We start from the raw sequence: 23,014 nt of genomic DNA on the forward strand, positions 1-23,014 counted from the left end.
AATCTAGCAAAGAAACAGAAAGTTCAGATATGCAATAATCACCCATCATTTTGATGATGAACGCTTGCATGAGCTCACGAGCCCTTTCGTCTTTGTGCTTGAACATAATGCCTGTGTTATTTAAAAAATGGTTACACCCACATGACTTGCAATGAGCTGAAAGACGTGACATCGCCGTTCCCTTTAAAGGGCCCCTCATCAGGCCACACAGCAAATTTTAGTTAGACGCTGGAAGTTGTTGTGTGCTGAATGAAGAGCAGTATGCCGCAAGAATTTTTTAAATCAGTTCATTACGAGCTGAGAAAAACAATAATTTGTAGCGGCGCGAAACCATGACGCGAGGAGGCGAGTTTCAAACCCTTGCCACTTGCCCCGTGCAGCCTTCGCAAGCCAAATCCATTCCCTGCCCTCTTCACTTGACACATACGCATGAACACGTCATGCGCATGCATGGTCACGTGCGCATGACGTGCCCGACCCGGCCCGAGCACGCGAGCGGCGTTGCACGGCCACTACATTTTTTTTAATGCAGCCGCCGTGGGCGTTGTGTCGACGTTCTCTGTGGCGTACTGCCTGTTTCTGCGGGACGGGCATGAAAGTTGCGACATTTGTACGGGCACGAGAGTGGCGGTATCATGAGCCAGTGCCGCATTAACGTTTACTTGGACGCGGTAAAATAAATGAGCACAATGAGTGCTCGAACGCGCCAGAACATTACTTTCGTTTCCAGGGCTGGCGTCTGCTCGATGCGCTAACCGCGGGGGCACAAACGCATGCGAAACGGAGGCACATTAGCCCCGCATCTCAATTCAGGGGGAAAAAATGAAAAAGACACACACATTGCTTTTGTGTGTCTCATTATTCCTCTCAAGTATTATTCATCTATTCAAGCAACAAATTACACAAACTACAGATGTTGTGTCAAATAATTATCGCAGTGACACGTGCTACTGTTGGTGACGTCAGAGCACAGTCGTCTACGTAGAGGACCGGCGTCACAGCACTACCATCTACGTAGGGCCATTCCCTCACGTACGTCATCCCCTCATTGTCTGTGCGCGCGCCCGCGAGAGTAAGGGCAAGCAGCGTTCAGCTTGAAATTTGACCCATTTCCGCGGCGCGCAGCGTTGCAAATTTTGGCATTCGTGATCGTGAACGCCCAGTGTATGCATTGCGCTCGTCAGCTCAAAATTGTCAAACGTGGTGAGGGGCCCTTTAAGGTACTTTTGTGCTGGCGACGTCATTCATTAATGCAATTACTTTATTGGCATGTGTCCGCCTTTCCGCAGGAGAGAGGACTCCTATAGACAAACCCAACGGCGCAAGAAACGGCGGGATTGCGATGCTTCACCGAGCAACCTACAACGGCTGCTCCTCTTGCCATCTTTTCAATGGCAGCACAATCTTTCCCTATATTTCGGTTTGAGAAAAACCTATAAGTAGGAAAAGCTTGTGTCTCCGTCGTGTTCGCGCTGATTTTCCAAGAATGCATCGTTTCCAACTCACCCACCTCTCTACCTCCCAGCAGGCTGAGGCCGAGGCAGTCGAGTCCTGACACGGCCACGGAAATGACAGAATGGTCCACGTACGGTGGAATTTTATGCATTGCCGTATATCACGGTTCAAGTACCGTGATATACCCACCCCCTGACAAGTCACTAATTAACGAGTCGACAGCATGGTGATTACTATAGTCAGGCACATTCCCCACACAGTCGCTGTATAGTCGCATCTATATACTCAGGTGTTCATACGCCACATTGCAAAGCTTACGCGGCGGTAGGGCTAGTCTCCCAGCTCCCGATTCCCTTGTCACCAGCAAGGAGACGTGATAAGGTTTCGTCTCTCTCTCTCTCTCTCGCGTCAGCCACGAAAACAAGCCGAGAAAGGAGCTTACTCGCACGTAAACTGCTTGACTTATTCGTGCTGCGCGTGCGTTTATGGATTAGATAAATCGTTCTATTGCTTGCTTTCCTCATGCTCTTTTCTCAAGTGGCATAATCCTGTTCGTTAAAAGTAATTTAGTGTGAATGAGAAAATAAACGGGAAGGGTGGCACCGAAACAAGATTTTAAGAAGAGCCTACATCGTTGATGATTCTATAACAAACGGTGCCCTTCATCTCAGGCTACCACTAACGCCTGTCTTGAAGATGCTTGCAGAGCGCCCCACAAGGTTCGACGAAGCCATTTCGAAAGAAGGCAAGCGAGAGCACGCCTAACTTTAAATCCAAAAGAACAAAGTCAAGAATCTTGGAAGGCAGAACCTCTGCTTCCGTAGCACAGGTTACGTTGCAATGGAATGTCTTAAATACGAATAGCATAAATACGAATAGCATTTTCTTAGCTGGTGCGACGAGCATAGGGCGGGCAATGTATTATGCAGGTGTCGACACGTGGACGCGAGTGACGTCATAAACATAGAGTAGTGTCGTACACACGCAGGCACGTGTGTGCATGACAGGAGCCAGCGCAGCGCACAGGAACATGGATAAAGGTAAATAGACATGAATAACCGTTCAGAATGTTCCGACGGTGGGGCTACTGGGCCTCTATTGCCGATGTCCAATTCTCTAACCACTATGCCACACACACTTTTCTTTTTTTTCATTCCCCACAACCACACGTCAGCAAAAGAACTGGAGCTCACTCAGACTCACTCAAGAAATATATTTTGCTCTCAGGGCTCACTCTGACTCAGACTCACGAAAGTTTTCCTCAATCAGAACCCCTCGGACTCCGACTCACGAAACGTTTTCTCAACCGCACTGACTCGGACTCAAGCTCACGAATATATTAGTCAGACGTACTCACTCAGACCAGACTCGCGGCTCGATCTGAGCCTGCGTTAGCCTGAGTGAGTCGACTCATGAGTCCGTTAGCGTAAAATTATCTTTGTCGATCATGGTTTGAACGCTCTTTAACCCCAATATCTCATATAATAGGTGCTCTGCATGGCGCCTTTTGATTTCGACCCTTCTACCACGAGTTATCAGTGGTTGCAATCCAGTATGGACATTTTTAGAAAAGACGCGACTCACACGATATATTTGTATCAAAAACTTCCCGTAAAAGAGTTTGCGAGGAGAAATCAAGGTACGCCCTTGCCCCCCCCCCCCTTTTTTTTTCGTAACTCACGCTTCTGCTCAATGAATATCGAGGTGGCGTGTGAAAGCTAATGCGCTGAAATATGTTCGAGTATGTCTATAGACATGAGTATAAACGTGAGCCAATATAGCGCTGATAGTAATGGGCAGATGATGAGTAGATAGTACCATAGGTCGTTAAACGATGTGGAGCTCACTCAGACTCACTCAAGTAATATATTTTGCGCTTCAGGCTCACTCGGACTCGCATTCACTAATACACTAATATTTTCCTCAACCGGAATCGCTAGGACTCCGGCTCATTAAAATCTTTCAAAACCGGACTCACTCGGACTCAAGCTCAATAAAATGTTACGCACACGGACTCACTCAGACTTAAGGCGTGATCTGAGTGAGTCTGATCAGTCGATTCATGAGTGAAGTTGCCGACCTATGCCCCCACCGACACGTATACAAATATAGTAGCAGCCGCACACACACATATAATTCACGTCAGGTCATATTTTCCTAAGCGCCTCAAATTTAACCAGCCAGTGTGCTAGACAGCGAGGCCGGCATTGACCAGAGTTGGGGGGCAGTCGAGCGAAATTGTGCATTGAGAGTAAAATATATATATGTCATTGTTAGGATCAATAGCTGCAAGTTTCTTTGTGCAAGGTTCATACCAGTATTATACTACCTGTCTAGGATAAAATAAACGCTCATTAGACCTGCTATGCATGTGACATGAAAAAGGGGGCGCCTTCTGTGTCACCCCTGTCATGAAACCGGCAATCGGCTATTATATACAGTACACATTGTGCAAGAATGTTTGTTGTAAGATATGGAAGAAGTCTTACTCATCTACTGCAATGCGTAGCTGGCAGAGACGACGAAACTTGCAAGCAGTGAACAGTGAGTAGCCGTTCGTCGAACCCGTGACACGCAGCCTATCAGCACTTCTTCTTTTCATGCCATACCGGAAGACGAAGTCATTGATGATGGTTATGAGTCCTCAATACATGCCACGCACCCACAACAGAGGATGGGCTAGGAATTCCGGATTTAACGCAGTAATGATTACAGCAGCAAATGCGATAATCAGAATTAAAATATTCTGATTAGAGTTAAAAGAATGCAATATTCGGCCAAGAACGCGTTGTTACACATATTCTTCTTCTTCTCCGTTCCATTTGTGGTGGCTCATAGGACCAAACATTGTCTTATTAAGAATGGGCACTTTTTTATTTAGATGGCGAATTTTCAGATCAATGGCTACAGGGGTAATGAATCTACCGTGAAATCAAATAAAAAAGGTTACGTCGAAACACAAGACCGGTATGTATACCACGGGTATAAACAACTGCTTGCGTCAACCGGGTTGCCGACGTTTCAGTTTTGTTCATTTAAGAAATAATAGGTAATAATATTATCACGTGTCTTCCATGTCAAAATCATGGTATGATTATGAGGCACGCTGTAGTCGAAGGCTCCGGAAATGTCGACCACCTAGGGTTTCAAGTGCACGTGGACCTAAGTACATAGACGTCAGACTCTGCCCAGGCGGCGCTGCGAAAAACACCGCCACCAGCGCCCTCATCGCAGCCCTGGCACTAACTGGGTAGTGCAAGAGAGCCGTCCGCAAGCGGATGTGCATAGGCCACAATATATCCCTCCTCTTTCGTTGGTGTCGAGGCGCCGTTTCCTGAAAATCAAGGACTTGGAAAGCTTCTTCCGCCAATCCACGCTTCAGAAACAAAGGAAACTGATCAAAGCGAACTGCGAGTACAATGCAAAATAAGTTTGTTATTCCCGCGCGCTGCAACTCGCAAGTACAAGCGAGCATCACACGTCATCGAATTCGAGGCAAGCCCTCCGACACCCGTTCTCTAGCGCCTAAATGCGTCAAAGTCGAGTATATACGTAATGCCACAGCGATAAGGTACATACACGATCAATCAATTTACTTAGTTATGCATCTTATGATCAGTGGTACAAAACTCCGTTCATGAGGGACGAATGGGCCCGGCAATTTTCGCCTTTGCAGTTGCATTCTCCGTTAATTCATCTCTCGCTTCCTGTGCATTGGACTGTTTTATTACGCATCCTCAAATGGTCTCTTGATGGTCGTCTTCCGTTTCTTTGTACTGCAAAATGGGGATACGTGCGTGTCCACTTTCGCGGGGTACAACCAAAGGCAAAACCGTGGCCTCCGAGATAGCTACGGCAACCGCGGAGGACACGGGCGAAACAATCCTGAAGGTGGTCACGACCAACATTCTGCGATTTACTTGTATGGCGCACGTGTTAGCTAGTTAGAACCAGAACTCTGAGCCTTCAAAACGTACGTCCGCAATGATGTGTTGTGACGACCACCTCGTCGCGGTGTGCGTATCACGCGTCTTCAGACTGCCTCTAGCTGCTCACTTCGTGTTACACGATAAGCACCGCGGTCAGAGCCTCTGCTGAGCTTCATAGTCAAGGTTACCACGGTCTCCATCAGGGCTACGCAAAACAACTGCAGAGCAACATTATCACACTTTCTCATGCGACCGGCTGTGGAGAACGCGGGTACTTCGCTTACCGAACACGCTCGCAACATCCCATATCCAGCGCTCTCGCGTTTCTTCTTCGTACGACAACTATGGAAAATCGGTAAAACTGAACGTTGTTATTCAGTCTTTTACGTCCGTGGCAATTCACAACGCAACAGTGCGTCTTTTGCGGCGTTTCTTCGTAGCGTACGGAGGGGTCTCGTCTGCTGCTGTTTTCGCCGTCGTTCTGGCGAGTGATCCAGCAAGCACTCCACGACGGTACTAGAGTAACGGTACGGTGGCGCGTCCGACTAGCGGAGAGCAATTCACAGCTTTCGTTCTGTGTGTTAAATGCGCAAACACACGCGATATTAAGCTCAATCGTTGTTTCGCACACGCTAGTTGCACCTGGTCCCATAGCAATCTGTGCGAGGGAGTCGGTCTATGCACAACTCAATACTTCTCCGACAGGTGGCGCCACACGTCTTGGAAACTCCAGAGTCTGACGTCTATGGGACTCAAGCATTTCGCCTTCCCAGAAATGCGCACGCAAGGGCTAGGATTGCACCTGCGACTTTCTGGTCAGCACCGTAACCTCTGTACCTCCACGGCGGCTGAGATAAAAGGCAGACGTACGGCAGCTATATGCTGGGTCGGGGACAAGTTAAAGAGAATGAAAACGGAAACCTAAATTTTCTTTTCAATCCCGAAATTTCGGAGCCTGATGGACTCCTTAAAGAGGTCCTACATCACAAATTACGCATCCTGCTTTTATCGGTCGTTTGCTTGCTATGGGTCTTGATAACCCATGTCGCACCAGTGAAAGCAACTAGAGCAAATCGTTTGATATTTTATTTGGTTGCGAAGTGCGTTTCCACGCCCATTGCAGCGTCGTACATCAACAATTCCTTCCGCCAGAAGTGAAGGATCATGCTGGGTATACGCTGGGCTTTTTTATTGGTTGGAAATCAAGAATATTGGTGGCGAGGAGTCAGGGAGTCGCCCTCTATCGCTAGGCAGCATAACGCCGTAGCGCTAGGCAGCATAACTTCGGTGCGCTCCCCATAGGTTTGTCTGTCGGCGCTCTAGAAAAGGCATCCTAGACATTTCTGTAAACACTTCCGAAGCGAAGGAAGTGTTTACAGTTAAAATAGCACTCTTGGACAAAAAGAAAGCTTAGAATTCTTTACAGACGCTCCCACAGAATGCGTGTAGCGATCGCACGTTGCACGCGGTCGCTATGATGGAGTATCCCCAAACCGGCTTCTAGCGTAGAAGGCGGGCAATCGCTGAGCGCGATTCATAGGACAAATTTTATTACATAATTACGTTATTGCTGCGTTCAAGTAAAACGTTGCCTGACTTATTAATTTCCCAGTCTGCAGCCGACAATAACCACTGTCCAAAGAGGGTGGGGGTGGGGGGGGCTCGGCCCCCTCAACATTTCTCAGTGGGGGGGCTAGCGCCCCCCTTGCCCCACGGTAGATACGCCTATGTCCTCTAACATCTTCGCTTCGTGGATATGGCCTGACTTTTTTTGGCTTTCAGCCAAGCGTTACGAGGTGGATTTAGGTGTTTTTGTAAGCGTAGTAGTTGCGTGCAAATTGTGACCTTACAGGGACGTCGATTACAGGGGCGTTAAAAGGGTAACTTATGGTCTGACGTAACGTTAGCACTCATTTTAACGTAGATACGTGAGTACTATCGAAACGAAGTGCACTTTACGGTGCGATGATGTGAATATCATACGCAACTTTAGTTAGCGTATGCCTCCGGGGTCGAGCAACGCTTCAATATAGCTTGCTGAATCATAGGAATACAAATGTATTGCTTATTAGACTTCTATGAAAGCGGAGCGAACCCTGGAACCACAATTCACGTTACCAAGACATGACGCCTGTATCATAGTAGTACATATGTAATGTTTATTGCTTTGTTATAAAATTAGATAGCCAGCACTGCAACCACAAGTAACGCTGCATTGACATTACGCCTGCATAGGGTCTTTTTCCAAAGCAGTGTCAAGACGTGGCGTAGGGTTCGATTCCTGCTGGGATCCTGATTTTTATTATTTGCATTCGCCAGGTCAACGCTGCCGATATCGGTCTTTCTATACGCTCTCGCATTTACATCAACAATGTCTGTTCTCGCCGTCCCTAGAAGATATAAACTGTCAATAACTTGTGGCCCCTGCGCGCTTACCGTGCAAATTGTGACCTTATGGGTATGTGCCACCCGTGTCTGGAGGAAAGGGTTTGACGACGTACGCGACAGAAATGCCACGTTATTCATGTCATGACGAGACAGACATATTCGTCAAACCCTCCTACTCTCTCATGCCAGTTTTGGTCTACACCAAGCTAAGGAGGCGATCACGAGAGCACCCGGACGTAGTCGGCTAGGTAGATAGATAGATACGTATATTGAAACGCCCAAAGTGCCTAAGCTTCGCATTAAGAAAAAAAAAGCCGGCAGATCCCACGCATTGTGGGAATCGATGTAATGCGAAGCAGCCAGCAAAGAGCTGCATACATCGTCTTGTGTGTCGTTTAGCAAAATGCGTGTCATGGTTTTCATGTTAACTCCTATTATTTATGTTCGTCACACAGTAACGTCGCGCAATAGCAACTTCGGGGTAGATCAAGCTAGCGAAACGGCCGCCAGAGAACCATGAGCCTGGCACGTAAGTCATGCTGTACATGACATGTGTGTCATGACTTTCGTGTTAACTCGTGTTATTTATGTTCGTCACACAGTCACGTCGCAAGATACCAATTTCGGTGTATATCGAACTAGCGAAACGGCCGCCAGCGCACCATGAGCGTGGCACGTAAGTCATGCTGTACATGACATGTGTTTCATGATTTTCATGTTAACTCGTGTTTTTTTGTTCGTCACACATTCACGTCGCAAGATACCAACTTCGGTGTATATCGAGCTAGCGAAACGGCCGCCAGCGCACCATGAGCGTGGCACGTAAGTCATGCTGTACATGACATGCGTGTCATGATTTTCGTGTTAACTCGTGTTATTTATGTTCGTCACACAGTGACGTCGCGCAATACCAATTTCGGGGTAGATCAAGCTAGCGAAACGACCGCCAGCGCCCCATGAGCGTGGCACGTAAGTCATGCTGTACATGACATGTGTGTCATGATTTTCGTGTTAACTCGTGTTATTTATGTTCGTCACACAGTCACGTCGCGCAATACCAACTTCGGGGTAGATCAAGCTAGCGAAACGGCCGCCAGAGCACCATGAGCCTGGCACATAAGTAATGCTGTACATGACATGTGTCATGACTTTCGTGTTAACTCGTGTTATTTATGTTCGTCACACAGTCACGTCGCGCAATACCAATTTCGGGGTAGATTAAGCTAGCGAAACGACCGCCAGCGCCCCATGAGCGTGGCACGTAAGTCATGCTGTACATGAGTGTCATGATTTTCACGTTAACTCGTATTATTTATGTCCGTTACACAGTCACGTCGCAAGAAACCAATTTTGGTGTATATGAAGCTAGCGCAACGGCCGCCAGCGCACCATGAGCGTGGCATGTAAATCATGCTGTACATGATATGCGTGTCATGATTTTCATGTTATGACTTGTCATTTATGTTCGTCATGCAGTCATGTTACACCATACCAACTTTGGTGTACATTCGATTAACCAAGCGACCAGCAGAGCACAAAGTCGTAGGCGGCTAGATAGATAGATAGATAGATAGATAGATAGATAGATAGATAGATAGATAGATAGATAGATAGATAGATAGATAGATAGATAGATAGATAGATAGATAGATAGATAGATAGATAGATAGATAGATAGATAGATACGCTCAAAGTCGCAGAAGTTCGCTAAGAAATGCTTCGCATTTAAAAAGAACGCCAGGCTGATGCGGAACATGCAGCACACTCACAGCGAAAGCTGGAGGAGCGGCCTTTCTTTTAGACTCTCTTGGGGCGACTACTACAGCTGCAAGGTACCCACTACGCCTTAGATCATCATAATTTTGCGAAGTCGGGAGGTAGCCACTATGCCATTCTTCATCATTCTGCGGAGGAGCGAGGTCTGTAAGGCATTCTGAGCACTTCCTTGGTACTGTAGCTGTTGACGACGGAGAATACGGCTCAGACCTTTGTAACGGGGTGGGAAGCTTTAAACCACCCACCCGTTACGCCATTGGCATCACGTGACGCCTGCTTGTTATTTTAGTCTTCCACCACGCTGTATTGCATCTGTTAACGCGATTTCTTGCCCGACATGACGCCTGCGTAGGTTCCTTTTGCGAAGGAGTTTTGAAGCACCGGCGTGGCTCTGAGGTAGAGTATTCGACTGCCACGCAGAGGGTCGGAGTTCAAATCGTGCTCGATGCTGTATATCTTTTTCTCATTGTGCGTTATCCTGGTAACGAACGGTGGCGGCGGACAACTACGCCCTGAAAATCGGCTGTTGTTGTTAACAGCTTTCGCTCTAAAAGTTTTAACAGCGAAACTGTTTAAGCTGTCGGTAACTTGTGCTCCGTCCTAAAAGCTATCATCATCATGAAACTCGTCCTCACTTCATGAACCGGCACGCGCTCTCTTCATTCTCTTTACAGTGAAGTTATTTGAGCGATCGGTAACTTATGCTCCGGCGTGCAAAACTCCTCAGGTGGGTATGCGCCACAGGAGGTGGACAAGCCCCACTACCGTGTAAAGCAGGGGCGAGTGTCAAACGAAAACGAACACGTGAAAAAGAGAGAGAGAAATAAAGAGATAGAAGGAAAGACGAAGAGAAAATAGAGAGAAATGAAGAGAATAAAGACATAAGATAAAAAGACAGAAAAACTGAGAGAAACAGAAACAGACATAAAGAAAGAAAGAAAGAAAGAAAGAAAGAAAGAAAGAAGCTATAAATAGAGAGAAAGAGAGAAAGGCAAGAAAGTGAAATAAGTAGATAAAGTGAGAAACAAATAAATAGAAAGAAGTAAATACAACAAAGCGATACAAGAAACAGAGAGAAAGCGAAGAAGTAATTGAAAAATAAAAAGAAACAAGTAAGGCCGTCCAGCTCTGCTCTTCCTTCAGGCTTGGCACCACTAGCGCCACTAGCGCGAAGCTGCCATAATCTTCAACGCGATAGCGTTAAAGAGCTCGTTTCGCAGAAATTCCTGTGTCGGCAGTGGTGGCGTCTTTGGTTGTGAGCGACAAATCTGTGATGTCCTTTAGCGAAAATTCGAGGTAGATGCAAATAAGTTAGTAATAGAGAATCTTCATTCTATTGGAACTGGAGATTGGAAGCTGCGACCCCTTGCTCGGTGGCGGGATGCGTTTATCCGCTCGGCCACCACGCAACATTCCCTCTAGCATGCTAACGGCGAGCTATTTATATAGGCCACTTAGCGTTGGTGGTAGGCACACCTCGGAGGTTCTTCAGCGGCTTCACACAACACGTGCTGGATGGTGCATAGGGCCCTGGGCCGCGCTTTTAAACGGCATCACCCCACCACGTGGCTGTGTGGCCGTGTTTCTTCGAGCCACATACATGGATATTAAACCCAGAGGGCGTCCGCACTTTGGCTTTCCTTGCACAGCGGTTTAGGTCTCCACCGAGAAGCGAAGACAGGCTAGCGATTGGGAAGGCGATACGAACACGGTTCGATTACGCTATCGCGTTCTATTCTTGAAAGCGAAGCTCAAGCGTGCTCCAAGTATTTTAGCTAGCTTTTTAGTGGCAATTTATATGGAAAAGTCGTAGGACGTCCATATATGGCGGCGTCATCAGCTGTGTGATCTGTATCCTATCTAATATGCAATGCCAACAAGCCCATCGAGCCACACTCGTGAGCAATTCATGACATCCAGATTTTCTCGAAATGCAAAGTTCTTGCGGATCCCACGCATTGTGGGAATCGATTTCATGCGAAGCAGTGAGGAAGTGGAAGAAAACGGCGAAGAGTCGACTAGAAACAGCTTCTCGGTTAATAAAAAAACCGCTTGGAGAGTAATGTAATAATGATTGAACCGGATATTTAGAAATCGGTTTTGTTTCAAAGGTGTTGGCGTCTGCTGGTGCTAGGAACCGCGCGCTAACAAACTACTTCTGCCTTCGAAGTCCGCCCACTCTAAGCTCGTTATTAAAGGGGTGGTGCCACCAAATTTGTGGCTTGCGCGTTCTTTGCTGTAAGCGTTTCCTATAGCTCAAGGAAGAATGATGCACGCACCAAGATTAACGTATTCTCGCTAAATAATTTAATATCGCCTTTTGGTGTGAACAACTTTCGGTTTCGGTTTCTGGGCGCCGAGGTTGGGCAGTGACGTAGAAGTGTAGGAGGCGTGGTCACGTGACCACACAAGGCTATGACGCACTTAGCCAGGAAGCGATCGAAACTCGGCGAGTGATGTAGCAACCGATGCTTTGCCGGTTCTATAGTGAACTAGAATATATTCTAGTTCACTACAGCCGGTAAGTACGTTGCGGAAGTTGCGGAGGTCCGGAAGTCACTCACGTTACTACAGCAGATTTGGTGTGACGTCACTACAACTTTCGTTGCCCATCCTACAGATGTACGTCAGTGTTGGCGCGCTAGCGATGGGTTTCGATCGGGAGAATGGGCATTTAGGTACACTTTGGAAGTGAATTAAAATATATTCTAAACGTTTGCTGTGTCCGACGCTTCGTGTGGAATGTCCTTGCATACAGAGGAAACCCACAACAGGCTTGTTATAGCCTCGAAATTTGATGGCACCACCCCTTTAAGCAAGATTTTGCCACGTCGTGCCTCAAGGACGCTCTTGGCGAATTTTGCCCTCACTGTAGTTCAGAAGCGTTAGAGCTCAAGCCGAAATACTGCTAAGCGCTGGGTATCCCCAGCTTCTCATTTCGGTCGCAGAGAGCCTGCTCAAGAAAATGCTTCACCGCCCGCAACGTTGTGAAGCCAGAGCACCGCGCAGGCAGAGGGTGGCTGTGATGCCTAATGTGCACAAGCTTTCACACAACTTGAAAAAGGTGGCCCAGTGGTACGACGTGAAAGTCGTATTCCCTGCACCATACAGGATGCCTACGTTCTGCAGGATGACCGACACGGAGGCAAGGATGCAGCAGGTCTGTGGCCCAAAGCACAGGCGGCCCTTTGTGGATAGCGCAGAAGGCGTGGTGTTCGAAATTTCTTTAGAGTGCGGAAAAGTGTACGTTATCCAAACCGGGAGATCCGTCAGCAATAGGCTAAGGGAGCAAGCGAACAATGTAAAAATGCGCGTGACGGAAAGGACTTTGAAGGTTTCCTAGCCAGCCATTGTATACCCTGTCAGAATTTCTCACCCGACCTAAAAAACAAGTCCGTCATTAGGAACAGTAAAAAGTGAATCACCGGAGAAATCGTAGCAGCAGAACGCATTTCCTATCTGGGGGGGGGGGGGGGGGTGTTGTGCAAGCTTGCCATTTTTACAACTTACTGATAAAGAAATGGCGTACCTACTCATGTGTATAGTGGATAACCTCTGTGCCGTACAGTATATGTGTGCAATTTTTCCAATTCAATCCTTTTGCAATTTTTCAGTAAAGGTTGTTGCAAGTTCAGCGCTCGTCCTCGTCGTTTGTATTCCGTCCTTTTTTTTTTCATGCACTGCAGTGTGCCAGAATTATGTACCAACAAGCCAAACTCGCCACTTTAACCTGTATCCTGTTCCAGGGGACTGGCCAAGAGGAGGAAGAGGGCTATTTTGACACCTTAGCCGCTCCAAAATTTCATATGGCAGTTTTAGAGACACTGACAAAGACTCAATAAATTGGAATGGCAAAGGCTAGAGCAATGGTCGCTTCACAGTAAATCCATCCGCTTCTTGGAAAATCCCCACACTGGGTATGGGCCACCATTACTGAGGTGAAGAAGAAGAACAGGTGCTGCAGCATGAATCTTCCTCGTGCGACGACGAAGTCACGCATCGTTCGCCTGCTTTTGTGAAATCTGCAGTATCAACACCAAATGAAGTGAAGTCTTTTCTCGGAGATATAGTTAAGGGCCTAGAGAGTCGCTTTACGACTGTTTTCTTATACCAACCCCAGACCCCTCATAGGGGTGAGGATTTTGAGGAAGTCGCAGCTGCCGAGCTAGTAAATGTGGCAAGAACGCTGCCTAATTCCGCTCCAGCTCCTGATGGTATGACGACGGCGGTAATAAAAACAGTACATAAAATATACCCCCTTGGCCTACTCGAAATTGTCAATAACTCAATTAGAAATTCTTGGATCCCACCCGATTGGAGAGTTGCAAAAGTTATTCCATTAATAAAAAAGTCACAGTTTCGCCGCAACGGCGAAGCAATGAATGCGATAGCAACAAATTGGAATGTAACGCGAAGAACGGAAAGCAGCTTGAAATTGCCAGCGCGTTGCTCGAGACCAAAGGACGCACGAAAAGAACGCACGCAGGACGAGCGCGAACTATCATGCGTCACAGCTCAGTACTTGAAGTGCACTGCTGAAACATAAAGCAGGACGCACGAAATGAACAAACAGGTACACACAGGACGAGCGCAAGCTATCACAGTTGTTACTTATTTCTGTTTGAAGAGCGCGCTGCTTTCGGAAACGCGGCCGCTGCAGCGAGCAAAGTGACATTAGTGCGCTCTGTGACTTCAGCGCGGACATCGCGGAGAAAGCACAAGGCACACAACCCCCCGCTCCACCTCCTCGGCCGCCCCCTTCTTTCCTCGAGATAAGTGCACTAAGGCGACTACGCCCAGTAGGGTGAAGAGCAACGGCGTTCGCAGGAGCGGGGCGACGATCTTGAAAGCGCGCCACGCGCGGATGTCGCGCCATCTATGTGGTGACTAAGAAAGCTTGCATAAGTAAATGGCGTATATAAATAGCTCGCTGTTAGCAGGCTGAAAGACGCTACTGTTGGTGGCCTAACCGTCTAACGCCGCGCGCTGCAAAGCGAGGGGTCGCCCGTTCGATTCCGCGAGTCGGAAAGCTTTTCTGAAATATATCTCTTTGTGGCTTTTATATATATATATATATATATATATATATATATATATATATATATATATACGGTGCAGCATGACGGCGGCGATGCAAAAATCAGCGGAGACTGTCCATATAATTGCTATCGCAATAAAAGCAAGGCGCTGGGTGGTTCGCCTTTGATAATATCAGGCCTATAGCACTCACATCGAGAATTTAGTAAAACTCATCGAGAGAATTTTACATAACCGGGTAGATCGCTGGATGTCAGAAAAAATGACACTGAGCCCATGTCAAATTGGTTTCAGGCGTGGTTGCTCCATTTCGTGCGCGAATGTTGATCTCGAAAGCAGAATACAGCTTACTCCAGATCAGAAACAATATTTCGCTTTAGTAACCTTAGATATCACCAAAGCCTATGACAGTGTGGAGCATGTGAAACTGATATATTTGCTTCAGAAATGAGGACTGCCAGAATACTTTCTGGCGTGGTTCTATGTTTTCTTAAGTGATACGGAATTTTATTGCTCGCAATCTGGTGTAAATTCTTCAAAATATCAGCAAACCAGAGGCCTCCCGCAAGGGTCAGCGTTATCACCTTTATTATTTAATATTCGTCTATGTACTATCCCCATACAGCAGGATGTGCAGGTGTATGAGTATGCCGATGACATCGCATTTTTCGCTACGTCAGCAGACATTCACACACTGACCAAATTCTGCAGGCATATATGAATAGACTGAAAACGTGGCGGGAGGGTATTAGCTTATCGCTAAATATTGATAAAAGCGCAATTGTAGTTTCAGCACAAAATGTAGCAGTACAAATTTCATCACTCACTCTACCGACAAGACGTCATACCTCAGGTCGAGTCAGTTAGGTATTTAGGGGTAACCTATACCGAAAAACTTATCTGGAGTCTCCATATAGAAAACATGGCTATATAGGGAGCACGCGCAGCAGGGATGCTGCGTACGCTCAGCAATAAACGTGCCGGTTTGCGCAGAGACGTGCTTGTCATGATTTATTGCATGTACATTCGACCAATACTAGAATTCGGCTGCATTTTGTTTTCGGGCGCTCCGGCTTATAAAGTATGACCACTGGTTTTGTTAGAACGTGAATCGTTACGATTATGTCTGGGGCTACTCAAATTTGTTGCAAACAATATTTTATATGAAGAATCACGCCCGCTGTCTCTTATCAGAAGATTTCATATTTGAACAGTACATACATTCCTAAAAATCTATGCACCTCCACAGAGGAGGTCACAGTACGTTTTCATTAACCAGCACGCCTCACTTTAGCCACCAATGGTCTAGATTACCTTGCCCCACGTCATTTTTACACAGAGACTTTTGGACCCATTAAATGTTCACCTCTGGGAAGTACATACACTCAGCACTGTAGAAACAATTAGGATTGAATTTGATGATATGTATCCCGAGAATGCGAAAAATTTACCATATCAATATCTAAATGACGTTTTGGAAGGCCATCTGGCCAATCTATAAACAAACACTGTGATAGCGACTGATGCTTCCGTTTGTGAAGAGAAGGCAGGTGCGTGAATTGTATCGTTCTCTCTAGACTGGTCTTTGTCAATTCGGTTACCGGACTTCTATTTACCAGGCTGAATTGCTGGCAATAATCTTAGCATTGAGTATATCGCCCCAGTGTCTATCTGCAGTGGTTGTTCTAACAGACTGCCTCTCTGTCTGTTCTGCCTTAAGTGCACTTAATTTATCGAGTACCTTACAGACATTCTATTCACTAATTCCCAGACATGTGCGGCTGGTTCGATTAGTGTGGGTGCCAGGACATAGAGGTTTAGCACTCATTGAATATGCAGATTCACTGGCAATAGCATCCCACGATGGCCCTATTTTGTCTGTAATGCCCACGTCGGCGTATATCACAGCAGCACGATTTGAAAAGCTTCGATAAATCTCCTTTGTTTTTATCAGATTTTCCACAGCTAAAGTTTCCTTGGAAGAGTAGGTGGTGTTCATCTAGGAAGGAAGAAATACTAATTACAAGGCTACGCTGTCGAGTCCTCCCACTGAACTTTTACCTTCAGAGGTCGGGTCTGGCTCAGTCACTTTTGTGGCTTCACTGTAATGAGAGTGAATTTCTGGAGCACTTCTTTTTGACATCCCGAAGATTTAAAACACCAAAGAAAAGACTACTAGAAGACCCCTACGGAAGTTGGGCTTGAATTTGTCACTTCCGGTGATTCTTCCATTTGGGGCAACCATATTTGGTTTTAGCCACAGGAGCGTTTTCAACGCTGTATCTAATTTTTTACGAGAATCTAAAAGAATTGAATATTAAATGTAGCTGAATTCAGTTGTCTTAGTTACAAATGTATATATTTGTTTTATTATTATTGTTGTTGTTTCCCTATAGGTTTTTTTCGTTTTTTTTATCTTGTGAGTTTATATTACCAATCTGTCAGGGCTAAACATTTCATTCTCAACTTTTTCCTTCAGTAAGTGCATTAGATTCATGGCCTATCCCCCGGAGTGGGCTGCGCCAAGATACTGAGGAACCAACCAACCGAACAATCTTGGGGTAGTGGCCAGGAATTGAGTAGCTGTTTTGCGATTTTTTTTTGGTATTTTGCTGTTTATAGTGCAATAGTTGTTTGACAAGTGCATTTTAGTGCAGTTCAGCCGAGACAGGATGCCCTTTTCTTCACCAGGACCAGGGGCTTTCCTTTGGTCGGATTCCATTGCTCCCCAGGAGTTGCCAGTGGATCTTTTCTTGCGCAACGGCATCTCTTCCGTTCTTGTGGCTCTCGTCCCTACCAATGACGGCGTCTTTCGGATGAAGAAGCCGAAAGCGATCCAGATGGAATTGCGGTTGGCGACGGCCCATTTCCAAAGCATTACTGAGGTCCGTCAGTTCAGGAAACGGGGTATACTCTGCTTTTCCCCAGACCAGTCCTGTGTGCAAGACCTTCTAAAGTTTTCGATGTTCGCATCCACTTCGGTGAGCGCGTTCATTCCATCACATTTGGCATGCACCAAAGGTCCAGTATGTGGCGTAGACGTCAACATGACACCATCTGAAATACTAGAATTGTTTTCTCCAGCAGGTGTTATTTCGGTTTATCGGTGTGGACGTGTGGTAGACAAGAACAAAATACCAACTGAGACTGTCATAGTAACACTTGCAGGGCCAGTTCGGCGATCAGAAATTAAGGCATGGCCTCTAATTTACGAGGTAGAACCCCTTAACCCTCGTCCTCTCCAATGCTTAGTGCTGGTTTTATGGGCACACCATAAAACGTTGCAGGTCTGCTGTCAGGTGTCGAGTATGTGGGGAGGATCACAATTCTATTGACTGTCAAAGTAAGGAAGAAAAGTGTTGACTTTGTAACGAAGCTCATGGTGCATATTGTTCCATTTTCGTGGTGGGAATCATTGCGCATTCAATCGGACGAACACAGGAAGGAAGGACGGAGTAAACGGAAAGGGCGCAAACTATCAACTAGTCAGTTGATAGTTTGCGCTCTTTCCGTTTACTCTGTCCGTCCTTCCTATGTTCGTCCGATTGAATGCGCAACGATTCCCACCACGAACATGCACAAACTCGCCCAGCAAGAAGTTCTTCTAAAATAATTGTTCCATTTATTCCACAAAGGCACGCGAGCTGCAAATTCTCGAAATAGCAAAACGAAGGCGTACGTTGTTCTCACAGAGAAGCAATAGCTGAAATACAGACGAGATCACGAGGTTACGCTGGTGTTACTGCCCGCCATATGCCATCAATGGAAGGGTGTCACGGAAGTATGCTGGTGCCTGGTTCGCTCGTCGGGCTGTGCGAAATGAATCACGGAGGCCGATGGTTTCAAACAAAAACTCCCATTTCATTCCCCGAAAAACTTTACAAGACAATCCCACAACATAAACACGCACACTTGAAGAAACAAAGAAAAGGCAATGTCTAGATGTCTCGCGTTTCGACGTCCGCTCCCGTTCGCGTGTCACTAGTCGTCGCGCTTACGTTTCCGGCGTGCCCTCCGGTCCGTTGCGAGTCCCTCTCACGCTGGATGCCGACACGCCGTATCCATTCTCCACAGTGGCGCAAACATTGAAGGCACCACTGCAGCCGTTGTTCCGGTAGTTCCTCGCCGAGGCAGGTGCTCGGGCGGGAAACTGCAGCCCAGGGTCAGCGGTAGTTCCGAGACTGCTCGCCGAGGACGGTGCTCCGGCGGGAAACTGCAGCCCAACGCCAGCTGCAATTCCGTAAGCTGCTCGCCGAGGCAGGTGCTCGGGCGGTAGCCTGCAGCCCAGGGTCAGCGGTAGTTCCTGGCGCTGCTCGCCGAGTCAGGTACTCGGGCGGTAGCCTGGGGCAAGACCCAGCCAGAACCTCCGCAGCTGTCGGCCTCTCGAACGCTGTGTCCTGGCTCTCTCGTTCTTCCTTGCGCGCGCTCTCCTGTTCCAATCTCGCCACCCCCGCGCGCTCTTTTTCTCTTCTTCCTTTTTCTCTTTTCACTGCAGCCTTGAAATTATTCGTTCCAAAATACCTTCTTCCTCTTCTTCTTTTCCTGACCTTGTCATTCTTGACAATGGCCCCCAATATTTTGAGTTTTCGCTCCACGAAAACTTTCATCCCCACCACCACCAGACACTTCACTGTACCGCACAACACGTCACTGCACAACACAGCACTTCACTCCATGGCACGGCTCGGCACTTCACTTCACAGCATAACACTTTACCTCACGGCACATCACTTCACCTCACGGCACATCACTTCACCTCACGGCACATCACTTCACCTCACGGCACTTCACCTCACTGCACGCCACACTTCACTGTTGCACCACTGCAATTGTACGGAGCTCACTTGCACACTAACGCGCACATCACTATGTATCGGCGAGTCAGTCACACTTCACTGTCATCTCACAACATCAATAAAACCGTCCTACTCGGTATGTGTCCGTACGGATTTTCCTATTTCATCGTTCTACTCAAAAAATCTGCGCCAACATTGTCCCTCCCTTTTATGTACTGGACTGAAAAACTACTCCTGTAAGATAAGGCTCCACCGCATGACTTTGGCGTTATTATGCTTCACCCGGTTGAGGTACTCCAGCGGCTGGTGATCCGTTTGCACCACAAACTGGGTGCCATACAAATAAATGTGAAATCGTTTCACCGCCCATATTAAAGCATAACATTCCTTCTCCACAGTAGCATAGTTTCTTTCTCGGTCATTCAGCTTCCGACTTGCGTACAAGACCGGATGCAAGATCCCATTAGCTTCCTGCAAAAGCACCGCTCCTATACACCTTTCTGATGCATCCGTTCGCAAAACAAACGTCCTACTGAGATGTGGTGCCATAAGGACCGGGGGTTCAGCCATACACCGCTTCAGTTGCTCAAATGCTTGCTCATGACATTCCAGCCAAGGTAATATGTTAGGCGCGTTCTTTTTGGTGAGATCGGTAAGGGGGCTCACTATATCCGCATAATGAGGGATAAATTCTCTATAGTACCCTGTAAGGCCCAAGAAAGACCTCAACTGCTTCTTGTTCAGTGGCCTTGGCGCACGATGTATCTTCTCAATTGTGTCAGGATGAGCTGCGACGTGTCCCATTCCCAGGGTGTGTCCAAGGAAGGTAATCGCTTGAAACCCAATTTGGCATTTGGTCGGTTTCACTGTGATCGCCGCCTCTCGGAGTCTACGAAACACCTCCTGTAATGTTTTCAAATGCTCCTGCCAAGAATCTGTCGCCACTAGGATATCGTCGATGTAATGTTCCACGTTTTGAAGTCCGTGCAGTACTATTTGCATAAGTTTAGTAAAAGTCTGCGCCGCAGTTTTCAGTCCGAAGGGCATGAATCTGAATTGAAATAACCCTCGTGCACATGAAAAGGCCGTTTTCTCCTTTGATGCTTCATCCAAGGGTATCTGCCAGTACCCTTTAGTTAGATCCAGCATAGAAAAATACTTCCTTCCCGCAACCTTCGCAAAGACTGCGTCAACCCGTGGTATCGGCTCCGAGTCATCCACCAGAACCTTATTTAGACGCCGAAAGTCCACACAGACCCTGTTAGACCCGTCAGACTTCTTTACCACCACTAGAGGTGAATTGTACGCCGATGTGGAACGCTTAATAATCCCCAAGTCTAACATCTGTTTGACTTCCGTATCTATGTCTTTCTGTACAGCTAGTGGCAGAGGATACTGTTTCACATGAACTGGCCTCTCCGCGGTAAGTCGCATACTGCACTTGAGCAACGTAGTCTTGCCTGGGAGGTCTGAGAAGATTTCGTCGAACTCTTCTAACACGTTTTCCGCTTCTTTCTTCTGCACATCATTTAGATCGGGGTTTATGACCACCTTCTCTCGACCCATTGTTTTGCTGGTACTGTATGTGGGTATTTCTTCTTCGTATGAATCTCCCAACTCCGTCTCCGACTTGCCTGTCCTCGTATCTCTTCAGCATGTTGACATGCAGTACCTTTCGCCTTTCTCCATCAGTCACTTTCTTCTTGACCTCAAAGGGTCCCTTCCAACTCATTGTGAGCTTGTTGTTGTCACTTGGTAGGAGTACCAATGCCTTGTCCCCAACCTGCAGAACCCTTTTTTGGCTTCTCCTATTATAATACTTCTTACACGATGCCTGGGCCTCGGCGAGGCTCTCCCGTGCGATGCGACATGTTTCTTCGAGCTTGTCCCGCACTTCCAATAAATATACATACGAAGACTTTTGCTCTTCCTTCAATTCAGTGCTCGACCACACTTCCCTAAGAACCATTAATGGTCCTCTAATCGCTCTTCCATAAATCAACTCGAAAGGCGAAAAGCCAGTGCTAGCCTGCGGCACTTCTCTATATGCAAACAAGAGTGCAGGCAGGTATCGATCCCATTCCTTGGGTTTCTCCTGGCATACCTTGCGTAGCATGCTCTTGAGCGTGCCATTGAACCTTTCAACCAGGCCGTTACACATGGGGTGATACGGTGTCGTCAGGAGGTGTCGCATAGACAGCAGTCTACAAATCTCCCTCCTCAATTCCGAGGTGAAATAGGTTCCCCTATCCGTTAATATCTCTCTCGGAACCCCATACCTCGTAAACATTTCCACCAAGGCCTCCGCTATTGTTACCGTATCCGTGGTTTTCATTGGAACCGCATCCGGGTACCGAGTAGCCACATCCACCATTGTGAGTATGTACTTATTTCCTCTGTGGGATACTGGCTTCATAGGCCCAACAATGTCCACTGCGACTCTTGAAAAGGTTGCTCAATGATAGGCATAGTCTTCAAAGGTACCTTCGAAACCAAACCTTTTGGTGTGGTTCTCTGACATGTGTCACAAGAACGTACAAAACGTTTAATGTCGCTTTGCATACACGGCCAAAAAAATTCTTCAGCGACTCTGCTAGCCGTCTTTCTTACTCCCTGATGGCCAGCCATAATAGTGTCATGTGCCAAGTCGAGGACAGCCCTTCGTAAACTCACCGGCACTGCTAACTGTCTCTTTTCTCCTCCATCCTGGGTCTTGACTATTCTGTACAGCAGCCCTGCCACCTTCTCAAACTTATGCACGGCCCGACTCCTCTTACAATGAATCCATTTGCCCTGAATCTCAAAACAGTGTCGCAGCGTACTGTCCGCTTCCTGCATTTTCCCCATTTCTGTTGCAGTTATGTTCCTGACTGCCACTGATTCGTTCTGCTTGGTGTCACCCTTTTCCTTTTCGCCCTTGTTCCTCGTAGCTCTCTCCACTGCATAGGTCGACTCTTCCCTGGTGTGCTGATCAACGCATCTCTCGTCACGTTTACCCACAACCTTAGGGGGTTGAAACTCCGTACCCTCGGCGCGTGTTGCAGTAGGCAAGCTCCAAAGGGGATCCGGATCGTCGACTCTTCTGACACCTGGCACATTACCGAGAATTACGTCGTAAAGGGGGTCTTTGACACATCGGGCTTCAATCCAACCGCAGTAATACGGCGACAAAATCAGTACCCTAGCAACTGGCATCCGCCGTACTGTTCCATCAGCCAAACGAACCTGCGTTTCGGTACCCGTGATATCCGTTTCTGGCACCATGGATTGTCTTACAAGGACAATGTTGGAGCCCGTATCTCGGAGTACCGATACTTTACGTCCTTGTAACATCCCCACGACCACTGGCATAGCAGCTTCGACGTCTCCCGCCTTGGAAGATGTCGTAACCGCACTTGTCTTATCCCTGTACTTCTGGTTATGTTGTTTTTCCCTGTCAGCATCAGCAGGGCTTTTGTCTGCAATCATGCAGGCCGTTTTATTTCCTGCCCTTTCACGGCAGGCTTCTGCTGTGTGCCCACGCCTTCCGCACCGGTCGCATTTCGACGATGAACTTTGAGTGCGACCCGCGACACAATTCGCTGCTCTGTGCCCAGTCTTGTCACAGAGGTAGCATGTGATTGCACTCCGGGT

The sequence above is a fragment of the Rhipicephalus sanguineus genome, chromosome 6, assembly GCF_013339695.2.
Source record: "Rhipicephalus sanguineus isolate Rsan-2018 chromosome 6, BIME_Rsan_1.4, whole genome shotgun sequence".
NCBI classification, from domain to species: Eukaryota; Metazoa; Arthropoda; class Arachnida; order Ixodida; family Ixodidae; genus Rhipicephalus; species Rhipicephalus sanguineus.